This window comes from Podarcis erhardii (assembly GCF_964252035.2).
Source record: "Podarcis erhardii genome assembly, chromosome: 12".
In the NCBI taxonomy this organism is placed as follows: Eukaryota; Metazoa; Chordata; class Lepidosauria; order Squamata; family Lacertidae; genus Podarcis; species Podarcis erhardii.
In genome coordinates this window covers 48,061,759-48,071,628 of record NC_138513.1, presented here as the reverse complement: position 1 = coordinate 48,071,628, position 9,870 = coordinate 48,061,759, and the positions used below count along the sequence as shown (strand labels likewise).

Below are 9,870 nucleotides of genomic sequence, written 5' to 3'. Positions count from 1 at the left end.
ATTGACTACCCTCACCTGGTTTAGCCAGCCAGCTGAAGCTGTTTTCCCAGGAGTGTCTGCTGTTGCATGCTGACAGCTTCTAGGAGCCATAGGAGAGCGCTGAGTGGACAAACTACCCCAGAAGGGGCACGACATGTTCCCCCACCAGAGGTACTACCCCTCCCCTAACACCCCATACACATGCTAATTAATAGATGTCTCTGGGCAAATTAAGATAGTGGCTGGGTTTAACCATCCATAGTTTTGACCTATAAAGCCTCATTTGGCTCAGAACCCCAGTCCTCAAGGACTGCCTGTCTCCACATGAATGGGCTTTTCAGGGGTGATTTTGCATCTGTGGAATGCTCTCCCCAGGGAAACACATAGCCACCACCAGCTTCTAAGTGGCATGTTAAGACCACATTCTCTCAATTCCAATTATCACCAACCAAAACAGTTCTGAAAATATGGTATAAATACCATCAAAAATTGGTCCTAAACATGTCTCCTTTTATCTCTGTTGGCAAAGGCATCCACAGGAACATCGGTACACAGCACCATAAATTTCCTAACTTGGCCTCAGAAAAAGAAACTACAAAGGAAAGAATGGTTTAGTAATGGTCAGCTAATATCTTATGAACAAGTAGTGTCAAAACTAGACTCAATGTGGTCTCTGCTTTTCTGGTACTTCCAATTAAGACGTATTGTTGAGCAATTAAGAATGAAATATGGACTTCCACATGCATATATTCCTTTTGGGAATCTTTTGATTAACACAAACTTAAAAAAGGATTATTAGCAAAATCTATTTAACACTATCAGATATTAAAATAAGCCAATTATATCCAACTTTCAAAAGAAAATGGGGGGGAAGGCTTGGCAAGCTACAGTCTTTAGCCCTGCATGGAACAGGATGAATGGCCCTGGCTGTTTAAAACAATACTAACTGCTGATAAGTGTTAATGTTAAAGAAAAGAAAAAGTCAGATATGCATACCAAAAGTATCTTACTCCTTATAAAGTAAGCAAAATTTATAAACTCAGTTTGAACTGTTGGAAATGCAGGAAAATTAAAGCAGATTTTGTACATATATGCAAATCATGCGCTAAAGTAAAACTTTTTTGGAATACTGTGCCGGGATTTCCAGAATATGGTGTAACAAGAAATCCCATGACTTCTCTCATTTGCATAGCATGAATGGAAGTAAGAAAACTAGACATTCAGCTGGGTGCAAAGCTTATGACTGGCACACGACTGTGCATTGGCCAATGTTGGAAAAATAATAAACCTCTTCCTATAACTGAGCAGCTGAATTTTTTGAGGGAAATTGCACAGCTGACCGAACTGACCTATCTAAAAAAAAAGAAAAAAAGAGGTATATGTAATCCTTTGTAGAGAGATGGGCCTTGTTCATAAATTTCTGGAAAAGAAAAATGGATGACTACATTCCTCCTTGAAACTAAGGGTTTCTTTTTTTAAAAAAATAATATTTATTGAACATTTTCAAATATAACAGAAAAAAGAAAAGAAATAAAACATCCATTTTATAACCTTATTTTCATTAGCATCTTGCCAGGACTTCCCCACCCCACCCCCTCTTGTATTCCAATTCCTTCAAATAGATTCAGCAAGTTCTTACCCCAAATTTTAAACTTATTATAGTTAACCCAATGTTAAGAATGTTTTTCCATCCCCTAAAATCGACCCCGCTCCCTTCCACGAGTTCCCCTCTTTAATATGCAGAACAGATTAAAATAAAAGAAAATAGAACAAAGAATAAAGTATAATTTAACACCCTTTGGATTCCAAATTTCCCTCCCCCCTTTCCCGGTTGCGTTCCCCAATGTCCATCAATGCCTGTTGTCATCCTGGAGATCCCACATCTAGGCCGAAATCCTTCACAAGTCCACTTTGCCATCTTTTTAATAGTCTTTGCCGTCTTTTTGCTCATCTTTAGTTTCAAGCGTCGAATCTTGGAAAAGCTCTATCTCAAAAAGGTCCATTTTTTCCATCCAGATCTCTGTATTTAAGAGTAAAAACTCCAATTTTGTTTCTTTAGACCTTTCAAATCTGGATGTCCCAAATGTTCCCACTTCCAGCTTTGTCCAATTCTTGTTGTTCATGTTGTTCTTATTATTCTCTCTCCTCACTTTCCTCTAGTTTCTTTTCCTGCTCTCCTGCAAAAATGTTCCAATTCCAAAAGCTTCTAAATCCCCTACAGAGGCTTTGTTATTCAGGAACAAAACTTTACGTCAAGTCCCTTCCATTCTTCAATAGATAAATCTATTGTCTCCTTTAGTGTAGAGACCTCTACAGACAAAATAGTGTTCCATTTCTGCAGTTTCCCAGGAGATAAAAAGTCCATGAAACTAAGGGTTTCAGGGAGAAATGTTGCTATCCATTTCCCTTTCTATACTATATAAGTTCAGTTGCATTTCTTTTTATTTGTAATAGGAAGAAAGAAAGAAATGTTGAGTTTGGACCATACCTTGGTATGATTTTGGCCATTACTGTGGTGCTCTTCTTTCTGCTTGGAAGAGTGGGGTAAAATTTCTCCTTTTTAACAATGCCCCTGCATGCAAGGATGGGCTGTGGCAAAAGAAGCATCAACCTCAAAGGCATCCTCTTCACTTATTTATTTCCTGCATTTCTAGCCCACCTTTCCTCCATAGAGTTCAAGACAGCATCCATAGCTCTCCTTCTCCTCTCCTTTCATCCTCACAACAAGCCTGTGAAGTAGGTTAGGTTGAGAATGAATAGTTGGCCCAGGGTCACCTAGAGAGCTTTGGGGATGAGTGAGGATTTGTAGCCTGGTCTCCCAGGTCCAGCACTGTGACCTCTACGCCACCCACACACTTCTTCCCCTTCTCTAATATACCGTATATAGCTGTGAGGAATGTCTGAACTGATCTTCCAGGATGAAGGAAGGAAGGAATTGGGCCCAACACATTCCCTCCCTCTCTCTGTCTCGGTCTCTGTCTCTCCTGAACCAATCCACAATGCAACCAATTAGAGAAAGTAAATAAGTGCAACTGAAAGTAAGTAAGTAAATACCGGTAAGTGCAACTCCTGTTGTTATTCTCTCATTGCACAAGCCTGAAAAAAATCCTCAGAAGAAAACCTGCCCATTTGCCTGTTCTCCATTGGTTCTGCTTGGACCTTACTACTCTCAACTATTTATTTGTTGAATTTATACACCGCCCTTCCACCCAAAGCAGCACAGGACTGCAAACACATCCCAGTTTTTTAAAAGCATTCTAAAACAGTTAAAACAGTCTAAAAACAGCAAGACTTAAACATGTCAAAAACCATTTCAGTTAAAAATATTCTAAAAGCAGTTGCAATTAAAAACATTTCATGCAGTATGTTTGACCATTAAATACTTGAGTAAAGAGGAATGTTTTCAAATTCGCCCTGAAAGTAAATGATAATGGAATCATATGCATTTCACCACAAAGGGCATTCCACAAATGGGCAGCCACCACTGAAAATACACTATCATGGGTCAAAGTCAAAGAAGCAGCCTTTGGTGGTGGCCTGAACAACAGGGCCTAAGATCATAGATATTGCAGAAGGTGCTCTTTTAGGTACTTGGGTCCAAGCCATTTAGGGTTTTATATGACAGCACTAACAGATTGAATTGGGCCCAGTAGCTCCCTGGCAGCCCATGCAGTTCTTTTAGGAGCAATGATGCATGGTCCCTGTAGTGACGTGGGGTTTGTGATTTCAGCTCTCTTGACATAATATGCTGGAGACAGTTTTCTAGTAACACTTCTTTATTAAAAGCAACAAGACTGAAACTTGAGGAGGGGAGAGCTACATTTATAGGGACAGGGAACTAGCTAGAAAGGATACATTTTGGAGGGAACAATATCAGGCAATCACAGTCCTGCCTTTTGGAGGCAACCAATAAGACAGAGGATCCAAATACAGCAGCTTAAATGAACCAATAGTAGCTGTACCCTCTGGAACCAAAATGCAAATACAGACAATAATAATACAGATATAAAATCCTTTGACTCAATACACAACAGTCCCATTGGGCTGCCCCACTTACCAACCATGTTTTGATCTGGCTGCAAGCTCTGGACTGTCTTCAAGGGCAGCCCCACATAGGGCATATTGCAGTAGAGCATAGACAACTGAGACCAGGTGATCCTGATCAGGAACAGCTGTAGGTGGCAAACCAGCATCAGGTGAACATAAGCACTATTAGCCATAGAAGTTCCTGGAGACACCAGTGATTACTTGCCTATAAAATACAGGAAGAGTATTTTATAAACATGCATCCTTGTGAAAGGAAACACATACATCTCTAACCTTGCATTCTTTGAAATTCATAAAGAATTCTGAAGCGGGAATGATCTCTTTCTTGCTCACAGTAACTAACCTTAGCTGCTCAGAGTTACCTTAGCTGTGTGTCTGGAGGGGTTCAGAGAAGAAGCTCAACCTCTCCTATGATCTCCGCCTCCTCTGAAGGGTCCTTTAAACGTCAACCAGACCTGACACCGCCCTTAAGATTACAATTCACCTCTGGCTCAGGGAGAGGGGGAGGAGTTGTGCCTTCTTCCTCCTGGTGCTGACCTGATCCTTTCCCATTCTGGCTGCCTTTTGTGCTTTCCCTTCCAGTTCCCCAGTGGAGCAGGTAAGAGCAAGGTTCTCAAAACTCAGATTTTTCTCCCTTGCTATCACCCCCACACCCTACCAGGGTGTATAGTCATAAAAGCATCTGTTTGGGCCCTGCATCCTGAGCTGTGCTTTAGGTTACCAGCTCTTTAAATATTACTAATGAATCTAGTAAGCAGGCAGAGTTTGGCGGTAGAGTTCTCTGGGGTGGGAGTCAGGTCTGGGATGGAGCCCAGCAGTTGTGGATGGGTCCAGGGGTGCAGAATTTAACTAAATAAGCAAAAAGCCTAAGTAGCCCATTTTTTACTTAATTGCTTGGGAATTCTAAACGTGCCAGGGGGCTTTGCAGCTGAGCAGAGGGAGTCTGCAAGGAATGGCTCATTTATCTCCATTTAGTTTTACTTTGCTACAGTCCCCTTCCTTTTTCTCTTTAGGAATGACTGAGCATTACTTACTCTCAGAGAAGCAAAAAGTACACAAATTAGCTCTTTCCTGCAAATCTCCCCTCTGTCCTCGTGACTCCCACAACCAAACACATACTTATTTTCTATGTTACACACATGCTGCTCTCTTCACGGCCATCACAGATATTTTCTCCTGCTCTTTCCGGAGACATCACTTCAGATTTCAGTGGATGGAAGGAAGATTCATAGTAAGGCTGAATATCTTTAAGAATAATTTACAGAAGCAAATTACTTTCCCCTGTGGTGTAAAAATAAATATAATTAAAATGAACCTCCTTCCTAGGTTGATATATGTTCCTTGGGGCCTTTCCCCCAACAGAAATAGGCCATCTATTCAGGAAATCCATTTGAGAACCAAACAGCAGACCCTGCATGGCGCAGACCTGGCTGCAACTCCAAAGGTCCCAAGGTAGCTTCAGTCTCCCCAGACTAAAAACGTTTGCCTGATTCCACCCATTAGATACTGGCAAAAAGAGACAGAATATAGTCCTGGTCAGTTTGTTTATATGTAATATGTTTATTTTGCATATCTAAGCATATGCGTTGGATTTTTTTTAAGAAGGAGAACCTGCCTGAAAAGAGTTGCAAAAAGAAAATACCCCCTATAAAAACAGTTGCAAATCTCATAACAAGTCAAGTCATTTTCTGAAAAATAAGACTAGCTTTCTCCAGTACTTTTTGGATATTGTCCTCATGGATTGGTGCAGCTTTCTTTTAGTTTCTAAGTAAAATGGTCACCATTGTCAAAAAAGGAGATTTGCATTGCTAAAGAAAGGGAAAGCAAAAAGAGAATACTGATTTACTAAATGGATGTACAGTACACATGATATTGGGGAAGATACCACATGACTGGTAACTGTTGAGTCTAGTCTGAAATGTGGCAAGCAGGGCGTGGGGATGTTGGAGCTGCTTCCTTGATGGAAGAACTAGGCCCCTCTCAGAGGTTTGCAGACTAGCTTGGAAGAGCGGGGAAGGCACTTGCGAACATGCTACTGAAAGTCATAAGGTGGACATGACTTCAATAGTCCACTGAGCTTGTTGTGATGTGCAATTAACATGAAAACCAAGCCAGACTCTAGTGGTTTGGGACTTCACTGAAAATATTTCACACAACACTTAGGAAGGAGTCTTGAAATTGTTAATTTCAAAGCTGCAACTATAAGAGAATGAATGAAACCACTGACAAGTTGGACTAGAGGAACACCCTTAAGTCCCCGTCTTCAGACCACACTGAATCCATAATAGCTTAAATGTGAAAGATGTTTTTTATAAACTGTTCACGCCTGTCATTACGTTGGATGGTGTGCATGTGTGGAATGAGGGCTTGTATATGGCAAGGATGCCTGAAACGTGTCTCTCGCCATTCTGTTCACAGGGACAAATTGCACCCCACTTCCTAATCCTTCCTAATGAGGACCAGTGTGGAGGAGAGGCTTTGTTTTGTTTGAATTTACACCCTCCTTTTAAAAATTAAAAAATGCCGAAGTTTTGCTCTCATCTCAGGGAAGTGCTGTGCTTCATTTTCCCACTGGAGTGAAGGGCAGTCCCTGAGGGGTGTTCTCACTTGAGACCACATTGTGTCACCATGTAGTGAGGTTTGTCATCTCGGCAGCCCAAGACCTCCATATACACTGCCCAGCCTTGTGCCCCAGGGAGGTCACTTCAGTTCTGCTATTGCTGCAGTTTCACTTCATTTCCAGAGGCACACTCTACTGTCTCTTGAGACAAATGGATGCCAACAATTTTTCCCTGTCCTCCAGGAGTCTGCTTATCTGTTTCCCACCTTGGGAGGCTTTTTGGCCTCCTGGTGCCATGTCAATTTCACTCTCCTAATCTCTTGATCTGACACTTAGGAGGAACTAGGGCTGATTGTGCTGCAAGTGCATTTTTTTTGGGGGGGGGGAATTAATGGCAGTTTTCTGTTTGCTCGCTGCACCTCTTCTCGCATATATCACTAGTGGATCAGTAGCCCAAAAGCAAAAAGTTGCTTCTCGCAATGGTAGCCCAGTTGTATTAAGCGACTTGGCACTGGGTCCCTGGCAAACCAGCTCAAGACTGATATCGGACATTACTCTGTATTGTCTGTGACAGAAGCTAATAAAACACCTCGAGAGCTATGCAAAACAGGCCTGTCCAGCTGCTGACAACCAAAATGAATGCATTCTACTAGCCATGAATGGTAATAAAGGCTCAATAAACCCCTGTAACTGGATGCGGGTGGCGCTGTGGGTTAAACCACAGAGCCTAGGACTTGCCGATCAGAAGGTCGATGGTTCGAATCCCTATGACAGGGTGAGCAGTTTGAAAGCACGTCAGAGTGCAAGTAGATAAATAGGTACCGCTCCGGCGGGAAGGTAAATGGCGTTTCCGTGCGCTGCTCTGGTTTGCCAGAAGCGGCTTAGTCATGCTGGCCACATGACCTGGAAGCTGTACGCCGGCTCCCTCGGCCAGTAAAACGAGATGAGCGCCACAACCCCAGAGTCGGTCACGACTGGACCTAATGGTCAGGGGCCCCTTTACCTTTACCTTAAACCCCTGTAACAGCCACCAACCTGGGAACTGAAAAAACAGAAAATGGCTTCTAAAGCAACTTCCGAGTTACAAGACATGGCTGTTTGCATGTATTCACCCTGGTGGCTCTCAAGTTGTGCAAAGCACTCATTAATTGGACATCACAGCAAAGTTCATAGGGGAAACGGTAATTTAAAAGCAAAATATCTCTTCCTTCCAGACGATAAGTTTAATATGAACTACTGTTACATGCATATTACCGTATTTCACCGCATAATGGTTGCATTTCTTGTGTTGATTTTTCCTTTCCAAACGGGGGGGTGCAACCATTATGCGGTGAATTACAGGCTGGAGGCAGAGGAAGGGGTCACAGACAGGTGATGGAGGTGGTTGCTCGCCCACTGCTTCCCCTTCTTGGCTGGGGGGTCCCTAAGGGAGCCTGAGGTGAGTGGCAGCACTGGCAATAGCAGCAGCACCAGCAGCAGCCTGGGTCTGGCTTTGCCTTGCCTTGAGTGTGTGGCAAGAGCCAACAGTGCCACGGCTAAGCTGCCTCCTTGCTTCTCGACTCCGTGCAACTGCGACGGCAGTGGCAGCCCAGGCCTGGCTTCATCTCACCTCTCCAGCTACCTCTGCTTGGGCCTAATGAGACTCTGGCCCTCGCTGCCTCAGGAGCCCCCCGTGCCAACCCACAGCTCGTCTCAGAATTACCCCTGCAACTATTATTCAGGCAATGCTCTGGGACCAATTTCAGGGTCCATAAAGGGGGGGTTCAACTATTACACGCTGGCAACCAGTATGCGGTGAAATACACTACCTACATTCTTTGCAGATTGGTTGTACCTAAGAAGACAGGCAGGATGGGAGTTGGCCGATGGCCAACTGAAGTGGGTGGACCAGCCTCCACTGCACAGGGGCCACTGCTGACAGGAATAATTCCATTGTTTTATTTTGTTACTCAATGTCATATCACTTGAGTCTGAGGGACAGTAACTATTACCAGCTGATTGTCTATAATCCTATCTTGCTGTTTGTAGGCAGACTTAGACATTTAACACTCCCAGGCATTCATGAGAGTTGCGAGCATAAATCTTCATGTCCTGCAATGAAATATACGCCTCGAAAAATGTAACTTCTATTTTTATGCATGTGTGTCATAAAACATGAAAGAAGTGCAAATTTTAGCCAGGAGGGAACTTTTATGGCCAAGTTATAAATCTCTGCAAAAAGCAGTTTGCACTTGAAACTGTGACAGCCCTTAAAGTAGAGTGAGTGGGCACGCCAGGAGCAAATCCACCCCCACCAGGCTGGCCAAAGGCAATGCCAATATACTTAGCATCCCAATGGAACCACCGCTGGGAATGGAGAGTGGTCATTTTGGAGTCACTGTCCCCTTCAGAAGCCTGAGCCACAACACAGGTTTTGCTGTTAGAACATTGTAGTTTGCATGTGTCCGTGAAGATACTGCCAAAGAGAAAACAGCATGTTTAGTTCGATCCTCAGCACACAGTGTCCTGGCATGAGCACCACTGAAAACAAAGGTTGTGGAGTGGTTTGAGGATTTTAGTTTCTCTCACATGTGCAAGCCAGAGTTCCCACCTCCTTCCACAGGGATGAAGTCTCTCCAAAACCAAGCTACTACTCTGTTGCTTGCTCTGAGTCTTCTCAATTGTGAAATTTCCCATTTCTTACCATTTAAGCTGTGTGGCAAAATCCCACAGTCTGTCTGGTTTAATAGTTTCCACATGGAAGCCCTGAATGCCAAATGGATTAGGTACATGGACAGCTGGATGTTGACATAGTAATCTGAATATGGAAAACCATAGATGCTTGGTGTTGGGAAGAAATTGGGTAACATGGCTGGAATAATTTCTATATGCAGCTATGGTTCATCAGACATATTTATCACATTTATTTCACCCTCAAATCCCAAAACTGCATGTTTTCCTTTCTAAATGTTGCTCAGATTGGACTGGTTTACTCTTTCCATAGTAGTTGCAAAGGGAACTGATATGTTATCACACCAGGTTGTTCTGTTTAATCAACAGCTACTCCTGTTTTAATAACTCTTCCTCTCATTATTCTCTACCCCTCTGGTGTCAATCTACTTAGAAGACAGAACAGTGTTCCTTTGCCTTCAGTTTTCCTGGTGGAATTAATGTTGGCACTTAGCAATTACTGCCATTAATCTGTATATGGATTTTTCTTCTTTAGATTGAATAGTAGCACTTTGGCTCATCTGCTTGCCAATCATAATTACAACTACTGACTGTATCACATTTTACTTTTTTAA

General features: G+C 42.8%; 1 long non-coding RNA gene across 1 annotated transcript; it reads right to left on the bottom strand.

Moving 5' to 3' along the window:
* Positions 1-4,057: 4,057 nt before the first annotated feature.
* LOC309326295 lies at positions 4,058-8,478 on the bottom strand. Its single transcript, XR_014150274.1, has 3 exons — positions 8,399-8,478; positions 5,166-5,307; positions 4,058-4,231 (listed from the first exon to the last, which is right to left on the bottom strand). It is a non-coding gene; the product is annotated as an uncharacterized lncRNA (long non-coding RNA).
* Between the last annotated feature and the right edge of the window lie 1,392 nt (positions 8,479-9,870).